This window comes from Periplaneta americana, chromosome 5, assembly GCF_040183065.1.
Source record: "Periplaneta americana isolate PAMFEO1 chromosome 5, P.americana_PAMFEO1_priV1, whole genome shotgun sequence".
In the NCBI taxonomy this organism is placed as follows: Eukaryota; Metazoa; Arthropoda; class Insecta; order Blattodea; family Blattidae; genus Periplaneta; species Periplaneta americana.
The window spans coordinates 99,287,487-99,308,022 of NC_091121.1; the positions used below are offsets into that span (position 1 = coordinate 99,287,487).

The 20,536-nt window shown below is 34.7% G+C and overlaps 1 protein-coding gene and 1 long non-coding RNA gene across 4 annotated transcripts in view; both read left to right on the forward strand.

The window, feature by feature from the left end:
* LOC138700043 (neuropeptide CCHamide-1 receptor-like) overlaps nt 1–20,536 on the forward strand; it is a 172,226-nt gene that overhangs the window by 89,396 nt on the left and 62,294 nt on the right. The gene's annotated exons all lie outside the window — the stretch shown is intronic.
* On the forward strand, nt 4,164–16,078 carry LOC138700040 (uncharacterized). Its single transcript, XR_011332151.1, has 2 exons — nt 4,164–4,382; nt 11,825–16,078. It is a non-coding gene; the product is annotated as an uncharacterized lncRNA (long non-coding RNA).

The following is a 20,536-nucleotide window of genomic DNA, read 5'->3' on the forward strand; positions in this document are numbered from 1 at the left end:
TAAAATATGTTCATTTTCATACTACACATTATTTAGTTTATAATATCCAACCTGTTAATAAATCAAATATAATTATTTCATTTTCTTACCACACATTATCGTCGTCAATTACTGACACTATGTTCGGTTCATTTTATCGAGTATGGCGAAGTTCGATGTTTACTCTGCAGTAGGAGGCCTGTCATGTCTGTTCCATAGTGGTTATGAAAATATTTTAGTGTCCTCTTCTCCCATCCCTTCATGTTTTAAACTCCTTAAGGATCTGAGTATATGTATATATATATATATATATATATATATATATATATATATATATATATATATATATATCTTCCGATATTATGATCATATGCGTTTTTTAATATATCTTTATTTACTTATGGGAGAGTCGGGTAGTATCGGACATCGGGTAGTATCGGACAGTGCGTTTTTTTCATCTACCACCATATGGTAGTACCTGAATGACATGGTTACGTTTCTCTATGCGACATCACAGAAACGTAACCATGTCAATCAGGTACTATCATCGTGTGGTAGATGAAAGAAATTCACTGTCCGGTATTACCCGATGTCCGATACTACCCGACTCTCCTCTATACTTAAATTTTTGTGAACGTTTAGTCATATGAATAACAACAAAGGCATAAAGGCACAGAAATGGAGGAAATAAGAAAAAAGAAACCAAACATAAGAAAGGGGAAAGACTGAACAAACGCAAAACGAAGTTCGGTTCTACAGAGACTCGGCAAACATATACCTAGCATAAAGCCTCATACCGATTTTTAACGAATTCGATTATTTTAATTTATAAGCATGCTTCAATTCTACGTATTATTGGATGCCTGTGGATTAGGGCGAAGTTTGTAACATCTTGATACTTCCTATCATGTTTTAACATTGCACAACACTTGTGCAAACGTCAAGGATAAAAACATTCGAAGTATTCCAAGAGAGTAGTTTTTCTACCAAACACGTAAATGCATCAGAACTACAGTCTGATCCGTTTGCGTATGGATAATATTAATTTATTATTATAAAGCTATTATGATAGTAGGAAAAATTTCTTGCTGGTTATATTATGATTAAAAGATGGAATTTTTAATATATGACATTCAACACTGAATAATCTGAAAGGACAAATTAAAATCGTAGATGACTAAAATGGCTACTACAAATCAGCAGCGGGCACAATGTGTTCTTTGGTATGCTAAATTTGAGAGTGTGAAAAGAGTTCAAAGGGAATTTCGACGTGAGTATGGTGTGCGTAATGTACTTAAATACGATTCCATAATGTTGTGGCATCGAACATTTGTAGAAACAGATTCTGTGTTAAAAACATGTAGGAGGTCGCAGGCGAAACCCAGTACGAGAAGCAGCTATCTCTTGGCTTGGCCCCCAAACTCCCCAGATCTAACGCCTCCTGACTTCTTCGTGTGGGATTTTGTTAAAGACGTTGTATATTCACAGAAACCCAGGAACATTGATGATCTGAGAGTAAAAATTACTCAGGCTTTTCAACAAATCATCCCTCTTGTGTTACAACGGATATGGGCTGAATTGCATCACCGTTATGAGTTGTGCAGGGTGCGCAATGGGGGTCATGTTGAGCTCTGAGGAATCTCCCATCTTTCAGTGTTGTATGCACAAAGTTTCAACAATTTAAGTTCAGTAGTAAATGTTTTACGACGTTTTTATTTTATCTATATCCAAACAGATCACCTGTATATTATGTGAAATTTGTGACGCTCACGTTTTTATTCTGCAGATTAAATTTCTGGTTTATTTCTCTGTATATGTATTACCTTTTCCTGGCTTTATGATCTTTATTTCTTGCATTTTTTGTCTTGAATTTTTCTATCTTGGTACTTCAGCCTTATTGTGGTACTGAAATATCTATAATTACCGGTGTACCATGTGTCAAAGAGTATGAATTACATATAAAAAATCGCCTAGTGATTAGAAGAATGTCTACTTCAAAATGAAATATTTCTGAATTTTCGTACGAAGGTACATAGGAGTACAATACGATAAAGCGTCGCTACAGTGACGAATAATATTTCTTCAAGGATAACAACATCGTCCGTAAATCCGGTTATGCGTTTATCTAGCTGATATGTTGAGGGAAAAGTAAATTGCTACACCATTCCATTTCATGTCTGTTTCCTTTTTCATTGTCGCAATTCAAGCAAATGTAATTTATAGGCCTACAACTAGGTAGTTAATGCCAACATCTTATATGGTGACTTTTCCGTTTCCGTTTCTGATTAGGTAGGCTGTATTAAGGGGAGATTGTATGTACGATATTTTTGGTCAAAAATATATATTTTTTCTTTTTCGTCTATTTTGATTGTGTAAAGCTTTCTTAATCATCTCTCATTCTTATTTTGTGTCACTACGTCCTAAAAGGCCCTTCAAATGTCCAGCGCTACTAGTCACGCCCCTGTTCCAGTGGAAATTTGTATCAAGAAAAAGTAAGTCATAGTTTGAAATTAGATTTGGTGTAGGGTGCTAAACTGTTTTTGTTGGTGCAAAGACATTGTTAGTTGGTATATATGATGTTGTATTACCATTCAGTGAGAAAAATAGTGGTACGATTAAAGTTTTAAAGAAATTAAACATAGAACCAGGAGCGAACATGGTGAACACTCTCCAGTGCGGAAGGCACATATGGATTGTGAGGTGAAGTGCAAAATGGAGAGTAAGAATAGAAGAGGTCTTAAAAGAGGCAGAGAAACTGAAGAAGACCCTGATGATCCAGAATATGGACCAAGTGCATATTAAAGGTATGGTTAAATTTAGGTGTAATTTTCTCATATTTGTTTTTTCTAAAAATGTAATGTACCTTTCTCTCAAAAACTACTGTGAGTAGAAACTTGAAATTTTAAACACTAATTCATGTCATGAAACTAAACATGCCCTGGAATCTTAAAGTCAACAAAATTTAAAATAATGGTTTGTGTGAAAAAAAAAAAATTAAAAATGTTTCTTCGAGAAAAATTCAATAAAATATAGTAATTTTAAATATTACCAGCCTGCAAATACCAACAATAAAATAGAAAAGCCATATCAAGTTGTGTGCAAAGTTACATCCTTCTAGCTGATGTAGTTCTTCAGAAAAAGGCACATAAATTTTAAGAATTTAACATGGCGGGCATAGTGTATGCTTATACAAACTCCAATTAAGGAGATAAAACTACTTTTTATTTTAAATTAGTTTGTGTTATAAAACAAAATAAAACAACTGTAATCCTGCACAGATGCCTTGTAAATTGTATGTGGCACAAATATGTACATTACGACGAAGGAAGAGAAATTACCAAAAGTAGGCCTATTTGAAATGCTGGTTTGGAGAAGAATGGAGCGTGTGAAATGGACAAACAGAATAAGAAGTGAAGCTCTCAAAGAAAGAGTGGATGAAGAAAGTGATCCTGGTCAGGAAAAGTAAAAAAAAAAAGGCTAGGTCACTGGTTAAATAGAAACTGCCCACTGAAGGATGTGCTGGAAGGAATAGTGAACGGGAGATACGTTCGGAACATAAGAAGATATTCGATGATAGACAACATCAAGATACATGGATCATATGCGGAGGCTAAGAGGATGGCAGAAAATAGAAAAAATTGGAGAATGCTGGGTTTACAGTGGAAGACCTGTCCTCGAGCAGAACAGTATGCGTGAATGAATGTATTATGGTTTCATGTTTCGTTTCCTATCCGAATAATTAGGTACCGGTACTGATTTTGATTTTTTACAGTAGAGGAGGCAAGACTTGTCCTCTGACCTTATCATGTGCCGTGGTTATATCACCAATAGGTATGGAAGGGGAAGATAGGTTTTAGTCTGAGATGAATTTCCGTGTCGGGAGATTCGTATAATACTAACCAACATGAAACAAACTCTTTTCTTGATAGCTCATTCTTTCCCCTCTCCCACAGCTCATATACCAGGTCTCGCCTTTTCATCTGTACGAAGTAATGTAAGAGTTTCCAACTGAAGTGTGCAGGAATTCACCAAACAGTAGTTCAAAAGTTGCTAGATTCGTCAGTATGAATGCAGAAAGATTTATTTTCGTCGCTAGAGAGTGCTGAAAAAGTCGCTAACTACCTATTTAATCAATTGAAGAATTGAAAGAAATTGTTACCGATAAATAATTAAAATTCGCCAGATTTAGCGATGGCAACACTGAGTCATGTACAGCCAGTATCTGTAATTCATGCTAAATACTATGCAAGATACAACGCAAAGCACGCCGCGTGACATCAGTTCCTATCTGGACTTTCCGGTTTCTTGATAATGGGCGTAGTTTTCCCCTCCCACGCTAAACACGATATAGGACTGCAGTCGGTACTACGCAACTGTGTGTCGTTTAATGCAGTCGTTCTTCGGTAAGTATACTTAATTTTCAGAGCAATATTAAATAAAAATCAATTCCACGTATTTTGTATGCCTACGTTTTTATTTATTTTCACAAAAATAAATTAAGTATTCGACACAAACATGAAAAAATATTTTCATTAATGATTATATGAGCAGGTGATTTACAAAACTATCCCTATCCATCATAGATGATTTTCCACTTAACGTGACGCGAGAATTTTATGTGTTTAATGAAAAGAACATTCTTGTGGTGTAAAATTACAATGAAATGAATTGTTTCTAACATTTCATAAATATTCTCCTAAAAGTTATAGTGTTAACTCAAATAAAATTTTGGAAAATGACAGTTTTGTAGTAAATCCGAAGAATAGGACAGTTTTCACAAACTCGTCGGATAACGATAGTTTTGAAACAAAAAAATCAGTTTCAAATTATGTTTATTAACATGTTCTTTAGATGCGTGTAATGTCATAATGATCTTTTAACTGCATTTATCTTTGTCTCATATATTTTATAAAATTTATCACCATCCCTGTTTTCTTTACGAGAAAGTCCAGTGCTTAAATGTTTTTTTTTTGCAAAATTTTGGAAAATTTATCTGGATATTCCCAAAGAAGACAATAAGGTTTTAGCATTGCCACTTGTTTAGTTCCGATGTAGGTACTTGTTTGCTGATGTTTTACGGGAACTGTTTGGTACGTTTGCTCGAGTTGTTCTCGTGGAAAGTGTAGGCTGCTTCAAAATACAACAATCTTGACCTACTTTCTTCGAATTTGCATAAAAATAGTAACTAAAAAGCTAATATTGTGCATCTCTAGTCTTCCACACTTGAATGTCGCATTATTTTTGTCTGCATTGCCGCACTCTCGGCTGTGATTTCGATTTATAATTACTTCTGTACTCTTTGATAATAAAAATTCAATCACTCACATTTGAGAAGGAAAAGACCAAATTTTCAGTACTACATGGATAACACACAACAAGTACAAGAAAAGGAGAATCATGTGGTGATGAGGAAAAGTGGAATAACGAATGAACGCATTTAAAAATATATTTATTCCTTGCGAATATTTAAGCAAATGTAACGTCTTTGTGATTAATATTGAGAACACAAATATCGTGTATTTTATTTAGCTTTTCCAAACAAGGAGATTTAGGGGAGATGTAGGTCAAAAAAGATATTATCTCATTTAATAGAACATAGTTTCAAGAAACGCCAAATTCGGCCCTGATTATGTATATGGGGAATTTTTAGGCATATAAGGACCGTAAGGTACTGTGGGTATGTTTAACTTTGTCAATATTTTCCCGTAACTTACGTTTTTCAATACTTAATTTACATTTTCTCAGGATCTACTTGAGGTAATGGATGAAACTTTGCATGTTAGCTTTTATTGCATAGATTCACTTTGTCTTGCAGGAGAATTGTGAAATATATTCTCTTTTATTTTTTACATTACAAAGAAGACCAATTTGTAATCCATTTGTTTTATATACAAATTAAAAATTTTTAAAAGGTAAGAGTAGGGGAATATGGAAAAGTTTCTGGATAATAGTTTGTTATATTTTTGTCCTCTTAGTAAGCAGAAAACACTTCAGGTTGTTTGTTTAACCAGTTTCCATAAGAAAGGTACGTATGCATAGTAATGTATGACATTTATTTAATTAGAAAATTAAAAATTGGATGCATAAAAACTCTGAATAATATAGAGATTATTAACACAGTATTATAAATTAGTAAACAAAACTTCATAGTTCTAGGTGCAACACATCAGAAGATATTAATGATTTCCCGAAACTTTACATTTTGGCCTACGTCTCTCCTAGCTCACGACATTGGCACGAAAGATACCCAAGTGCATCCGACTCTTTCTGAATCGATTACGTAGCGACACAGTGTCAACTGCGACGTTGTATAGCGTCATGTAGGAAAACCACAAAGAAAAGATAATAGGTTTAAACATGTGATACGATTTTAGATGCTATAAACTCTATATCAGAAGGATTCTTGATCTTGTGAGTCTGCTAAGTCAATACCACAAGTTAAGTGACGTTATAGATTTGATCTTCAGACTTCATTCTCGTGATTTACAAACAATTTCTGCTCTGAGGATAAATCAATGTTGAGATGTGTCTTGAAAAGAACTGGTTATGATTTGATTGAGACTTCTGTGTGCTGATTTGAAAATATAATCCGTGTGATTTTTGACACAAATACAATAGTTACATTTAAAAATGTGTAGAAAGAAGTATCATGTGAAAATGTACGTATCGTCAGCTTTCATGTAATTTCATTTATTGTACTCCATAGATCTTATATTAGCATTGAAGTTTTAAGACGTGTAACAAATCAAGAGTTAGACAATTTTTGGCGAGATGATGTGAGGCATACTATTTAGGCCGTGTCCCAGAGTTACATTATATTATAGCAGACGTAAACTAGATAGTTGACTAAATAGACGGATGTAAGCCAGAAGTCATGATCCAAAGTTACATAGCAATCAAGTCCATAGCACCTTATGAACAAAAATGCTTGTTTGACTTATGGCTTGTTCACTAAACAAACATGGATGCCTCATCAGCAATTGGAGCTATGAAGTCTGAAGATTCTTTGGAAGTGAAATGTAGAACAATTCGTTACCTTTCAACATTAACATTTTAAAATACCGTAATATTTTAGGCCCTTATCTTTTCCACAAATAACTCATAATGAAACTGCGTTAGGACATTGTCTTCTTAATTGAGTGCTGCACAGTGATATCATACTTTTTAGACAAATAGTCTATGGAGAGGGTTCTAGTTCAAGTATATATGTTCAAAAATCCCTAGTGTGTAGTTCACAAGTTAGTTATAGGTACAGTTGCTAGTCACTAGTATGTAGTATAGGCTTCAGCTTTGGGACAAGGCCTTAGTTTCACTTTGTTTTGATCACCCCATTGAAATGCCACACCTGCATGTTGATGATGCTTAAAAAGTTGAACAATATTGCCAATCACTGTGTCTAAATTAAGTCGTTTGTTTCTTAACTCAATTTTCAAAATTATTCCAATCAAGCGTTTTGCAGTAGGGAACTTAATCAGAAAATACGGTACCTATCTCAATGCCCCTATACGAGTATTTATTTGGCTCTATTCCCTTATGTGTCTTCTAAAATTAAATAGATTAATGTTCAGTGTTTCACTGGACAATCGCAAATTTTTGTATGGAAATGGCTTAAATATTTATACACATTTTGATTTTGTTGTAAGCTGGAAAATATTAGAATGTTCCACACAGGAAAATTTGTTTTCTTTCAGGAGAACAATATGCTAATCACTGTTGTGATAATTACTCCTATCTGGGTCTAGTTTAAAAGGTCTCTAAAAGTAATTCAAGCAAAAATTCATTGCTATTCCTAATACGCATATATGAAGTAGGTATATGTATGTATATAGAAGGTGGGCCGTAAATGATATCAGTAATTTTAAGGGATTATTTTTTTGGATATTTCAAACAAAAAGTTTAATATAGTGTTGCTTCTTTTTGCTTCCTTTTCAAGATAAAAATTATTTCATAGGCCACATTTTCATAGCGTGTTTTGAGAAATCTATTGGTTTAATTCCCAATATGTTCCGTCAGTTTAAGAGAGCAGTGTCTTATGATAAATGATTAAAAGAATCTTAGTTTTGTCCAATAAATGTGCAGAAATTTGATCCGAGCAAATGTTATATTGTAAAATTACTTTGCAGAACGAAAAGTTAAATTTGTGCTCATCATATTTCTGTACATTTAAAGGATAAGACTAAAATTCATTGAATAATTTATTGTCATAATCGCCGCTCTCTCAAATTGTCTGAGCATATTGGAAATTAAATCAATGATTTTCACAAAACACGCTATGAAATGTTTCATAATATAAACGCAGTTTTATTCTCGAAAAGGCATCAAACACAAGCAAAATTGTATTTAGGTTTTTTGTTTGAAATATCTCAAAGAATAACCTCCTAAAATTGATGACAATTCTTATGGTTCACTCTGTATATCGTCATAAAGAAACAATATTGCGTAAATGACAAAATGTGAATTTTACAGTAAAAGAAAATAACTGTTTTTGAGTCACATGCTGGCTTACAGATACTCAAAATTGTATTATAACAAAACAAAGGAATATATTTTCATTTTTTTACACAAAATATAAAAATGGTGCGATGCCAAAGGTACCAATGCAAGAAAAATATGAAAATCGCCGAAATGTCAGTTACGCCGTATTGTTTCTTCAACGACGATATATACTGTAGCCTATATTTATCCCATTTATCTTAACCACCCAAAATAACTTTGTACGCAAGCACTAAATGAGAAATTGTTTTGCACAAAAGATGCACAACTGACAACACTTGTGAGGAGGCAACCTTGTGGCGTTATTTCTTAATGAGATACGAGTACTAACATTGTTCTTTTAATGACACTATTTATTTATGATTCAATATTTCAATTAAGCTCATCAAGACGTGTTCAAAAATGCATCACAGTAGGCCATTCTAATAAAGAAAACAATAAACTGAACGTTCTTTGATGCCATGACGGCATAGATCCTGTGTAGGTATAGTACGTGCAGAGGAAGTAGTTTGAATTTAAGTTGGTGTAAAAAATACTCGTATGTAAAGTATTGCAGATACACAGGGTAATCCATTCTACGTAGATTTGGTTTACAGTAAGCAAATGAAACCAAATTTAGAACAGACCACTCAGTCATGTGTTCAGCAGAATAAAACTAAATATACGTGGAATAGGTTACGCGGCTCTGAGTATTACTCGACCAAGGCGAGTGGAGCCGCGGGCGTAATGTGAACTATTGCGATGCGGTATTACGAACGCAGGAGCAGTAGCGCCACGGCTCCGGGCCGCAGGACTCACTGGCCTTGATCGAGTAATACAGGGACATCACTTTATTTTTACTTGAATTTTTGTTGTACCTGCGTTTCTGAATGTACTTGACTTCTACCCCTTTCACTAATGTTCTTGCTACCGTCAACCACACAAACTCACGGCCGCTGTTGCTTTCGAAGTCTGCTAACAGTGAAGTAAATAGTACAGAGTATAGTGTGTTCCAGAAATATGGTTGCGTTTTCTACAGAAGATAGAGCCTATATTATTGAAGCTTATTTCTGGAGGCAGGTATTTATGGAGATTAATTTTATCATTTGTGTTTTTTTAATACTGGTGTCGGCGGAGATTGTTGGAGATTGATTTGTACTCTTGGCGGGTATTAATGGAAATTTTGGAAAATACAATTATTTTGAAATTGGAGTATTAACTCAGTATGAATATTACTTTACTTTCCAAATAATTAATATTAAAAGTTCGTTGGATTCTGGTAATATTACGACGCAATAATAATAATAATAAAAAAAAAAGGTAAAGGTATCCCCGTAACATGCCATGAAGGCACTTGGGGGGCATGGAGGTAGAGCCCCATGCTTTCCATGACCTCGGCACTAGAATGAGGTGGTGTGGTCGGCACCACGCTCTGACCGCCCTTTACCCCCGGGAAAGACCCGGTACTCAATTTTATAGAAGGCTGAGTGAACCTTGGGGCCGTTCTGAAAGTTTGGCAACGAGAAAAAATCCTGTCACCACCTGGGATCGAACCCCGGACCTTCCAGTCCGTAGCCAGCTGCTCTACCAACTGAGCTACCCGGCCGCCCAATAATAATAATAATAATAATAATAATAATAATAATAATTCGCGAATGTGTTCATATTTCGCTATTAGAACTCTATTTGTCGTGATTGTTTTGCCCGCATATTATTAATCAGAATCACTTAATTCGTAAAGATTAGTAAAAATCTATTGTATAAACTTTCAGCCCTTATATGTCGTGATTTTCGCGATTTCAATAAACACCTGGCCCTGCTTATTTCGCACAAGTAAGGTGTGTAGCATGACTGAATAACTTTATCTGTGTGGACTGAGCAGAAGTGAAGATTAGAGTTACCGAAAGTAAGGTAATATACTGAATAAAGTAGCCATTATATAATGAATACAACCGCCTGAAGAGTTGAGTTTGTGAAAAAAAAAAAAACTGTTACTACTCTACTGTATTTTTATAAAATACCGTAAAAGTAATAAACAAACTGAAAATCGTAATATCGTATTTTCCTGTAACATAAATGGATGCACTACTTTTTCTCTCCTCCTATAGCTAGTAAAATGATTTGTTTACATTTTGCACTAGTAACACCAAACTTCTGTAATGGAAGGGGATAACAGTGTTTCCGAGTATAGCCAGGTTAATGTTAAAAATGTTGGTAAAAATAAAGTGATGTCCCTGTACCTGCAATGTACTACGTCTTGTTTACACGAACTTAAAGTCAAATCACTTCCTCTGTACGTATTATGCACAGGAGCCATGCCGTTAAGGCATCAAATTATATTCCGTTTATTAATGTTCTCTTCGTTAGAATGACCCATTGTGATACATTTTGGGACAGATAATGACGAGCTTAGATGAAATATTGAATAATAAATACATAGTACTATTTAAAGAAATAATGTTAATATTCGTATCTCATTAATAAATAACGCTATAAGGTTGACTTTCCATCAGTATTATTTCCTCCTTTCAGTTGTACAACTTTTGTATGAAACGACTTTTAATTTGGTGCTTGCGTACGAAGTTATTTTGGTGGTCAAGATAAATGGGACACCTTTTATATAAAATAGAACAGTATTAATTTCTTGCAAAGCTTCAAATTTTATTTAAAAAAAAACATTGCTTTGTCAGTCATTAAAAGAGCTTGTTTCCAAGATTTTCTCTCGTATCTACTCCAGTTGTTCTCTCTGTTAAGGATCCAATACAGTAATAATCCCTTATAATGAAGAATGAAAATACCATTAACAGTTTTTCCAATGATGTTAATATTTTGATGAAAACGCTTCGTTATTTTTCAAGTACGGTACTCAAGTGTATAGCAAACTTTTCCCAAGTGTGAATGAAAAAAATAAATAAATAAAATTTAAGAGACGTAGAGAATCCCATATTTTTATAACATCGCACTGAAGTTCTCACGACGCACAAATACTTGTATTCTTTCTATTCTCAAGAGACTCTTACTCAACTGCTTTATAGATCGCAAAGCTGTAGTTCAACATTCGTTAGCTTGTATTCATATATTCTCTATTTCATAACGTTGCATTTGTCATTTAAATTAAAACCTCTCCTTTTAACTTAGCGTACTGTAAGTTGAGAAATACATAATTGCAATAGCAAAACCCACACCCTCTTCTCGTTTGCATTTCCTGCTATATTTAGGTGGTATTCGTACAAGTATTTATTTTAATTTAATTTTCCTGCATTCGGAGTAAATATATGAAAAATTGAAATTGTCAATCGTGATTTCTTTATAGCATATGAATTGTTTGTTTGATTTTAGCATTAATTTTCTTCAATATATTTTTTTCCTCCAGTAGTACATTGGCACGAGACAAGAATATCTTCCATTATCACCAGGAACATTAATTTTCATGGATCAGTAATCATCTACAGTAAATACTCTTAATGACTGCAGTGGAAATAAAGCAATATGGTTTTTCCTGACACGAAGAACTACAGTGAGTATTGTTTGGAGCTGGCTGTGTGGACAGCTTTAAACAGTCTCAAGAATGCATCGCAAATGTACATGGAAAAAATGCCAATTGAATCAGCTGATCATAATTTCACCCTTGAATACATGCAGAAAGGACAAAACTGGACACAAGACCTCCAGCACTTCAATTGTACAAACGAAAGCTGTAGCGCCTTATTTAGTAAAGAGACACAGGAAGAACACCCTTTTATATATGAGGAATTGTTTAATATATTGCATGTATACATAGTCAACATTGTATGTTTCAAACGTCTCTTTATTTCTTTATTTAATAATACATGTTCATTTTGTAATAACTTCTCCTGCAATTCAGTAAATAATTCGATCAGCATGCCTTCCAGTACAGTAAGTAACGATGAAATAATGTTTCAAACTATAAAAGATTTAAACGAATTTTTTACTGTGAAAAATATTACGTCTTTCTTAAATTCGTCATGGTTTATACAATTTCTGTCGCTTGAAAAATGGACTAAATTTGATAACTTTTCAGAGAATTTGGATCCAAATAATGCCCAAAACTTTAGTTTTCCTCAAACATCAATATGGATTACTTACACGTTATATGTAGATCCTGTGTTATTCTCGATCTACATGATAGTGGGACTGGCCTGGAATGGAGCACTGTTGCTCTTGTTTATACGCCACGAAGAGATACGTGTGCCGTCCAACACTATGATTTTGAACCTCGCTGTCTGCGACATTCTGAACTTGTGCGTCAGCGGTTCTCTACTATACATGCGCTTCTGTATTTGCTCGGGTTCAGACCTCTTCAGCGTGCGTGTCTTCATTACGACGCGCCAGTTCTTCAGCTCCGTCAGCGCCCTGTCCCTGGTGGCTCTCAGTGTGCAGCGCTTCTCGATCACTGTGTCCTGCGCCAGTCGCTGGACCTCCCCAGTGATCGACGCCTCTTACATCGCCATCGTTTGGATTCTAGCTGTAGTTCTCTCAGTTCCTTTTGGAGTCGATGCGTGGGCATACGTCTACGACAAAACACAAGACTACGTGTATCCCCACAAGATGATCTTTCTAATTAATTTTGTCCTGTATTGTGTACTGTTTCCTTCATGTATGTTTCTATTCAATTCTCTTACTGTTCGACGTTTGAAGAGAAGCACTAGTGGAAGACCTGAAGTTTTTCGGTACAGGGTACAAGAAAAAGTGAAGAAAAGAAGTGCCAACGTCGTGACAGCATTAGCGACCCTGTTCGTCATTTCTTACCTGCCGTATGAGATGTGGTGTTTGATCGTGTATTGGATAAATCCTGAAGTTTACAGATACTCGGACAGAGCAGTGTGTTCTGTGTTAAAGTATTTTATACTTGCTGATGCTTGTTTCAATCCTGTAGCCCTGTTCCTAGCCAGCGGCACTTTCAGAAGACTATTTCGACGGTATTTATGTTGTTCAACTACATCCCACGGTAGTAATGGAAGAGATGAGATATTATCTTAAGAACTATTTAAGGTAATACTGTAATTTATTTCATTCCAACTACCAGAGCATTCAATAAGCAATGGCAACAATGCTGTAAATGAGTTCTCCTAGCGGTGACCATTGAAATGTTGTATTACGTAATAGAGCAGCGATGGTTTCATAAATTTGCAATATTGAAAGTCTCGAATTAGCCATAGGAAGTAAATACATTGCCTGTTTCCAGTAGCGCCATCTTAAATGGGTCCGTGGGGCCCGAGTCCACCCAATAATTCGTCATGTTATTATTCTTGTCATTATTATTTATGAAATCTATTTATTTCACCTTTTAACTCAAGAGTTTGAGCCCAACATATTTTTTCCAAAATTTGGCGCCACTGTCTGTTTCTGATTTGTATTAAATAATACAGATCTAAAAGTACGAACAAAGGTGTTTCATGCAAGAGACAAACATGCAACTCAATGCTTTAGAGCATTACAAGAAATCTCTGGGTGAGAACTCCTACCATACTGAACTATTGCAAGTTGGATGGAAGCGAGGCAGTCGCTTTCAATCAAGAGTTGACATCCAAAGAACTTTAGATTGATCAGTGAGAGATATATCTAGAAATGCTACTGCAGATGGAGTCCGCCATCTTCCAAGTATCTGGCAACGTATTGTTGACATAGCAGGAGACTAGGCTGTATTTGAAGTATGTAATATCAAAAGTAACCGGAATAAATTTAGTGTGAAACAGTAGGCCTAACTATGTTGCCATTAATTTTCGAATTCCCTAGTAAAATGAAAGGTATATTGTTAAATGGTAATGTTAAGGACGAGCTTTGCAAGAATGCAGTTAACTGGCAGAGTGAAGTTGCCACTACAAGTGAATTGGCCTCAGCTTTATTAAATATTTCCTTAAACGGTGTTTTAATGAATATAAGATGCCTATGACATCCCACTTTTTAGATCAGTGTTTCCCAAAATTTTTGAAGGCTTGACCCATTTTTGGGCGAGACTTAAGTTCGTGCCCCCGCACTACTGTACTTGTTCTTGATTCCATTCCAAAAATAAAAATCCCTGTAAAATCGTGAACAACTAGACTATAGTTTCAGTCAAAACCAGTGGAAACCACCCAAAGTACGATTTTAAGCAAAAGATTTTTTAGTATTTTCTGAAAGAAACTCAAACCAATTACAAAAACCACGGAAACTGAATCCGTTGTGTTCATCTGACTGAAATTCGAAAAAAATGTGAAGGAAAAACACATTGAAATATGTACCTACTGATGTATTGTTGAAACTAGATCTTTTTTTTTTTTCGCAGAGCGCTGATCAGTTTTGCAAAAAAAAAAAAAAAAAAAAAAGAATACCTGGACTTCGCAAAAGGCGCTCTTAAATCTTTGATAACATTTGCAACCTCGTATTCATGGAAATTAAGTTATTTCGTCTATAATTGCCGTCAAAACAAAAGGGAGATATCTCAAACTTGAAAATGATATGACTGTGTATGTATCAAATACATAATCCAGATTTCAGAGGCTGCGTCCTGAAAAACAGACACACTTATTACTAGGCTTCGTAATTCAGCTACCTATAAGCTGGAATGAAGTTGCTTGATTCGAAGTATATGTGACGTCACAGCGCAGGTATAGATATGTTCGTATACAAAATAGTTATGCACGCTCTGCCTTTCCCTATAATAAGTCAAAGCCGGAACGCAGTCATAATGAGTAGTCTTATCCATCACTGCTCTCACTAGTTGTATTATTTAAATAACTACATCTTTGTGGCTGACTGAAGGTTCATTGAAGAAGTGAAATGCCTTAGGTAAGACGCTCAAGCGTGTAATATTGCAGGGCATAGTTGAGGATATTCGAACTAATATTTTCACTGTCAATATAGACAATATTACATATACATTGTTTAAAATAAACCTAAAAGTACAAAAAAACACTGCACTGCAATTATATCAAAAGCCATGAAATTATGTTGGACATAATCGAAAAGAACAAGTACCATCAAAATCTGAAAATTATTAGCATATTAACTCGACGTTTAGCATGGATTTGTGTAGTCTACGATGATGTTCAATGCCAACATCCCAATTAATAAATTAAATAATCTACATTTCAGGGGATTTCTAGAAAAATACATACAAAATTAGTGGGTTTTCAGTGATGAGCGACATATGCAATATTCTAATGAAACATGAAAAAAATATCAGATAATAGGAATATCTTGTACTAAATCATGCACCAATAACGTTATGTGCTATTAAAAGAATTTCTTATAATATAAAATATTTTCAAGTGACATCCACATATGTTCAAGTTCCGTAACATACGAATGCACGTTATTATCACTGCAAAGATCACAAAGAAAATGAACATCACTGCTCAAGCATGTATTTACTAGCATAGCTTCAGAATGTCGGGAGTTGACTGTACTCTACGACCTGTTTGTTTATATCCTTATCTGTTGCATCACCTTTGCTCGGCGTACTATATACCCTATGTGTCTTTAACTTCAGTCTTTAGGTAGCTGGAATACGAAGCCTACTTATTACATTATTTTTTTTACTTTATAGTTTCTGAAAGATGTTTTTGATTTTTATGTTCAAAGTTGTTTATGTTTATAAATGTAAAATAAATGTATGTTATTAAGGCGTTTGTGTTTTATTTTGTAAATCATCTCGCGAACCCCTCAGATCTTTGCACGACCTCCCAGTGTGTTGCGACTCCCATTTTGGGAACCACTACTTTATACTGGTTCTCGTATACAGTCCACTTAGTAAAAGAAACACTCGGGTATCTTGAAGCTCTTTCAGATTTATGAAATATCAATTGTTTAGCGTTTCTTATTCATGCCATAATTTTGTCAGACGATAAATAAGTTCGCACGCGTGATTATATTATATTATATTATATTATATTATATTATATTATATTATATTATATTATATTATATTATATTATATATATTCTTTCCTTTTATTATGCAAACAGAATATATTAAACAGTTAGGCTTACACAGGACAATTTGCCTTCGAATGTCCTACTGTCTGATTTGTTATTAATCTAAAAATAAGTTCACAGTACATGAATATGAGATAAAAAAATAAAGGTTCCTGTGGAAACTTAACTTATAATTCTACTAACTCTCGCATCCTGAAACTAAACTGAGGTCTGTGTAAGTTTGATTTATTACTTCACTGAAAAAAAACTACTGACAGTAACGTAGGCCTATACATAACATAATAACATTCTCAATATTGAATTGTTTTGTTTTCCATTACTACAAAAAAGTAGACATTGAAGGAAAAAACATGAAATAAGAAAGAGATAAAGTACAATGCTATTGGGAAAGAACTATTACATAATAAACCTTTTTTCCTTAATTTATGATGAAATTGTATGGTTATGTTTTCCGACTTACCGCTGAATTTCACAAAATAAATTAACAAGCATTGCTAAAGAAATCAAAAGACGTGATAATACCACAGTCTAGTATGTACAGTTACTAAGCTCAATAAGTAGGGAATATGCATCCATAGATAGTTGCTACCCAGTAGGATCGCTACTGTCGCCTCATCACAGACAATGCGAAATAGTACCGGCACAGTCTGTTGTTCCTAGTACCCTCAACAACCTCAAGCTTCGTGACTGTATATGCTAGACTGTGATAATACATACAAATGGCTTTTAGAGAACCCGGAGGTTTATTGCCGCCCTCACATAAGCCTGCCATCATCCCCTGTCCTAAGCAAGATTAATCCAGTTCCTACCATCATATCCCACCTCCCTCATATACATTTTAATATTATCCTCCCATCAACGTCTCGGCTTCCCAAAGGTATTTTTCCCTCCGGCCTCCCAACTAACACTCTATATGCATTTCTGGATTCGCCCATACGTGCTATGTGCCCTGCCCACTCAAAACACTGATAATAATAATAATAATAATAATAATAATAATAATAATAATAATAATAATAATGTACATCATATTGACTATCGGAATATCTCTATCATCATGCTTACTAAGATAATGAATGTGAGGAACACAAGAGTTTATAACCAATATCTTATTTCCAAAATTAAATTTCATAATACGATGGCAATATTTGGTTTAATCGAAAGTGCTTGCAAATAAAGTTATCCCCAAGAATGCTACGATCAGAATTAAATCGAAAACTAACACAGCTATTAGAAATTACATCATATTGACTATCGGAATATCTCTATCATCATGCTTACTAAGATAATAATAATAATAATAATAATAATAATAATAATAATAATAATAATAATAATAATAATAATAATAGAGAACATTTTTATATTTACATTTAGCCAAGAAATTACCAGTGTGTAAGCTAAGTCTATTTGGGCATTGAAATGTGTTTTCTTTCCTGGTAGGCTGTGCTAAGCGAATCATAGTCTAGTCATCTACGCATGTGTTAGGTCTCACACCAGCAGGACCGTGGGTTATAACCTTCACCACTTCTTAAAAATTATGTATTAATTGCTCGGGCCCACCTACAATACAAATGACAGCTCGAATTCCAGGTTATACTGTGGCTGCGATTGACGATTACTGATTCTGAATAAAAACCCTGCGTATGATGAGAAAAAGTCAACGAATGTGCTTCAAGGTAGGAGTGCGCCATAATTATTTTTATATCGAGTACACCCATAATAAATTTTTCCTCTCTCGCGTCCAAGTAGTACCTTAATTGCATACTAAGTGGCGTTTGGGACGACGAATTTACCACTTGTCCTTCTGCCCCTGTCGGCAAATAAGTGTAACTAAATTCCTTGTTGGTACTAAAATCTCCGTCAGAAGTACCTATGTTCCTCATTGGAACAATGGGTTAAATACATAGTACACCATAACACCACGTAGGCCTAGATAAAAGAGACAACTCTTTTCCTCACTACACCGTTAAATTTCCTAACACAATATAGCTCTTCTATCCAGCAATGCACATGCTGTACAGTACGTAGCTGGACTTGGTTATTGCAATGGCTAAGGCACAACTTCAAGTTGTCTGAAATTCACGATTGTGAGTTCAAACTCCATTACGTTGTAAATGATGTCTTGCGCTGTTTTGGCAGTTTGGTGACATGCCAACTGCACGTCTTGAAAGTTTTCCCTGCGTTCGTATAATTTCATATGTAAATAGAATGAAAAGGTCAATACGAATAAGTGGTAAAATGGTATGTTGAGGAAAAAGAAGTTAAAGTTTTGATAGTATCTGAGACTTACAGCAACATATGAATATACTGGAAAATGTATTTATCAGCAGTCGAATACATATTGTCAACATTCTGAAGTATCATCACCTCAAATTAAAACATTTTTACAAAAATATGGACTTTTCAAATAATACATTTAACGCTGTTCTTGCATAGAAGTCATAATGCACAGACTTTCATGTTGGAACTTTTACATTTTTCTTCTTTACTGGATTATTTGAACAAGTTTTACAATTCAGATTCTGATTCAAGTTCTGATTTATCACTTCGGTCAATGCTAATCGCACAGTCTATGTTTAGAATACACCTAACCCAATCAGCATTTTTTGGTTTCAAAAATTTACACAAAAAACAACATCTCTTTTTTAATAGGATTTACCCCTAGCTAGGAACATCACTCAAATTAAGTTCTTAGTTAACTTTGAAAAGGAGAACTGTGATTCTACTGGCTTACATTTCTTGTTTCCTATATGTACAGATACACACATTTCACTACAATTTCGATGTTGTTTACCAATATTTCTTTTCCACAATTCTGGATTTCGTTTTCTTTTCTTCTTTTTACATTTACTCTCAACACAGTCAACACTTTCTTCTTCCGGTGTAATGGTTTGTTCATCAATTCCGGCCATCTTGCTTGGTATATAATGCTGTGCTTGACGTTGAAAGACGAGCATGCAAGAACAGTGTTACACATGACTCTTTTTATGGATCTCCTGCCATGTAGCGATGAGGTAGTGAAATAATTTTTATGGAGCTGATAGCTCATAGTTTGAAGAATACAATGCGTCCATTTATGCAATAATAGCGTTAGACGCCAAATTCTTTTGTTGCACCCAGGTACTCAATTATTATGATAGACTAACTTCTCAATATAATTATTTATCTTGTTTTTATACAGACGTTTTGAATAGAAATCAAATTTACTGTATCGTATTTTATAAAGTACAGGATCAGTCAGGAGGAACGGTATATGGTTTGAGAGGTGATAATATTGGTGATTCTGAACAAAAAAAAAAATATATGAACATATGTCTTGTTATTAACGGTTTCGGAGAAAATTAATGGTAACAATGAGAAACTGTAAAAGTGCTGGTGATAGTAAATAATTAAAACATTGTTCTATGTTCTGTTTAATTGTGTACTTTTCTTTACAGAACATGTTCAAAAAGTCCACCGTCAACTTCAATGCACTTTGTAGCTCTTGTAGACAGCTGCTGTGTTGCTGATCTGAGCTGATTCGGACATTCCTTTACTTGAGCACAAGCATGTAAAATGCGAACGAGAATTTGCGCTTGTAGACTTTAATCTTAACCCAATACTCCACACAGTAATCCAATGGAGTAAGGTCGGATGACCTCGGTGGCCACGAAATTACTCCAATGCGACCGATCCAACTCCCATGATACGTTTCATTGATCATACTACACCCTGATGTCGGTTTGGTTGCGTTCGTATGTGAGTGCTCATGAAGAACATGAGACTGGCTCCCGTGATTTTCAAACAGTTGTATGTAGATACTGTTAAGAACAGAGCATATGTTCATATAAACGTTTTTGTTCAGAATCACCAATATTATCACCCCTCGCAGCATGTACCTTTCCTCCTGACTCACCCTGTATGTTTTTATTTTCTATTATTTTTTATTGGGTTATTTTACGACGCTGTATCAACATCTAGGTCATTTAGCGTCTGAATGAAATGAAGGTGATAATGCCGGTGAAATGAGTCCGGGGTCCAGCACCGAAAGTTACCCAGCATTTGCTCGTATTGGGTTGAGGGAAAACCCCGGAAAAAACCTCAACCAGGTAACTTGCCCCAACCGGGATTCGAACCCGGGCCACCTGGTTTCGCGGCCAGACGCG